The following is a 2803-nucleotide window of genomic DNA, read 5'->3' on the forward strand; positions in this document are numbered from 1 at the left end:
CACGTGCAAGATTGTTATTATTGGGTTGTCGCTAACCGAGCCCTACTCAGAGTAGACCCATCGAAAGAGCCAGCATGGCGTAGTGGTTGGGAAGCTGGACTAGGACATAGGTGACCAGGGTTCGGATTCCCCTGCTCTTGACCACATGAAGCTCTTTGGGCCTGACTTTGGACCAGCCTAACCTACCTCACAGGGTTGTTGTGGGGATTAAACCGGTTTCTGATTTTTAAAGCCCTCACAAAGATTCATCAGGGGTTTGGGGCAAATTTCCCCCGACAGACACGTTTTTTGTAGGCAGTTCTCCCGGATGCAGTCACAGGAAATCTCAAAACACTGCAAACAAGAAGCTAAGAGCCCCTAATACAGGACTGCTCAGTAGTGTGCTGATTGGGGCAAAATAATGATGATGCGTGGCCCAATTCTGGAAAAACTAAAATCTTCCAGCTACAGTAGATTGGGTGGGTGGGAAGTGGGAAATTACGTAAATGACAAAGCTTACTGTTGTGTGCCCCTCAGTCCTGTAAGGATTTGGTAAGGCCGGCGCAACCATGAGGCAAGTTGAGGCAACCACCTTAGGAGGCAGCATTCATAGGGACAGCAGATTCGGCCTCCAATGAATGCATTGGCTGCTGCCACTGCCATGGTGAGAGCAACAGCCCCAGCATGCTCCTTGGAAGCCAGCAGCCCCCCAATGCCACCTCTATTTACGGGACCACCTCTCCTGGTATGCCCCACAGAGGACCTAAGGTCCATGAATAACCATAGTTTAGAGGTCCCAGGCCCTAAGGAAGTCAGACTATCCTCTACCAGGGCCAGGGCCTTTTCAGTGATGGCTCCGACCTAGTGGAATGCTCTGTTCCATGAGACTAGGGCCCTTCAGGATTTAACTCCTTCCATTGAACCTGTAAGACAGAGCTATTCCGCCTGGCCTTTAATTTGAATTCAGCCTGATATTTTATTTCCCTTCTCTTCCCTCACCTCCTCTTTTATAAAGATTACCCGCTCTGAGACCCCACAGCTAATTCTCCCCTGGCCTCCTTGCTGGCCCAAATAGGACCAATTCAGCCAGCTAGCCCTGGGGATTATCTAATGCTTATTTCCCCTAAATTGATTTCTGAATTTTGAATTTTATTGTTATTCATGTTTTTATGCTGTATTTTAAGATGCTTTTACAATTGTTTTAAATTTGTTGTTAGCCGCCCTGAGCCCGGTTTTTGAACCGGGAAAGGCAGGGTATAAATTATTATTATTATTATTATTATTATTATTATTATTATTACTACTATTATTACAGAGGCATCTTGGCAAATAGGAGGCACTGCTCATCCCTTCCCACCCTTGCTTTTGATACAGATCGTTATTTTTTCCTTGCTCCTGATATTAGATCTTCCCTCACCCCTTTTGCCCTTTGGGAGGTGCCCCCCACCATTTTGTGGTTTGCCTCAGGTGTCAAAATATCCTTGGCAGGCCCTCGAATCTGGCCTGGTTTGGCAGCCCAAGATGGGAGGAAGAAGGAGGAGCAGGTGGCGGGCTGTAAGACTGGTACCTAGGGATGGCAGAGGAAGGTCCCTGTGTCAGGTACAAGGCGGGGGGGGGGCAGAACTGCTGACTCTCTCCCCTGCCCCTCTTGACCAGCAAGGGGAAGGGGCTGAACAGGTAGGGGTAGAGGCAGAGTTGGAGACTGATGACCAGAGAGCCATGGTGGTGTAACTGTTAGAGTGCTGGACTAGAACTTGGCAGACGTGGGTTCAAACCTCCAACTGACCACGAAACTTATTAGGTGACCTTGGGTCAGTCACCATCTCTCAGCCTGACCTACCTCATGGGGTTGTTGTGAAGAGAGGTAGAATTGTGTACACCACCTTGGGCTCATTGGAAGAAAGGTGGGCTATAAAGGTAATAATAGGTAAAGGGTAAAGGGACCCCTGACCATTAGGTCCAGTCGCAGACGACTCTGGGGTTGCGGCGCTCATTTCGCTTTATTGGCCGAGGGAGCCGGCGTACAGCTTCCGGGTCATGTGGCCAGCATGACTAAGCCACTTCTGGCGAACCAGAGCAGCACACAGAAACGCCGTTTACCTTCCCGCCGGAGCAGTACCTATTTATCTACTTGCACTTTGACGTGCTTTCGAACTGCTAGGTTGGCAGGAGCAGGGACCAAGCAACGGAAGCTTACCCCGTTGCGGGGATTTGAACCACCGACCTTCTGATCGGCAAATCCTAGGCTCTGGGGTTTAACCCACAGCGTCACCAGGGTCGCAAAGGTAATAATAATGACTGTCTAATCTTCAAGAACCTGGGAACACCTTTGTAGGTGGGATCAGACTCACCCACCCAGAGCATTGGGCAAGAGAGTCTTGTGCATGAGCTCACTCTGCCTTGTCTTTAAGAGCTTGGCGGGAAGAGCACATCAACTGTAGGGACATCTTTGTAGTGTCTGTTCGGTTATGAACCTCTTGCCATGCCCACTCACCTTGGGATCTTGACTACCTCAGAATCCTGACTTCCGGACCCAGTGCTTGGCTGCTGAGTCAATACTGCTGTTATCCTATATAAAGATCTCCCCTTTACTCTCAAGGAAGAGACGTCGTGTTTTGGGATGGGAACCTGACATTGACTTAGAACAGGGGAAGTTTCAGGGAAGTTTTTTAGTGTGTGATTTTAGTGTATTTTTGGTTTCTGTGGAAGCCGCCCAGAGTGGCTGGGGAAACCCAGCCAGATGGGCGGGGTACAAATAATAAATTATTATTATTATTATTATTATTATTATTATTATTATTATTAACAAAAGGGCAATGAGTAA

The sequence above is a fragment of the Podarcis pityusensis genome (genome assembly GCF_964106645.2).
Source record: "Podarcis pityusensis genome assembly, chromosome: 8".
NCBI lineage: Eukaryota > Metazoa > Chordata > Lepidosauria > Squamata > Lacertidae > Podarcis > Podarcis pityusensis.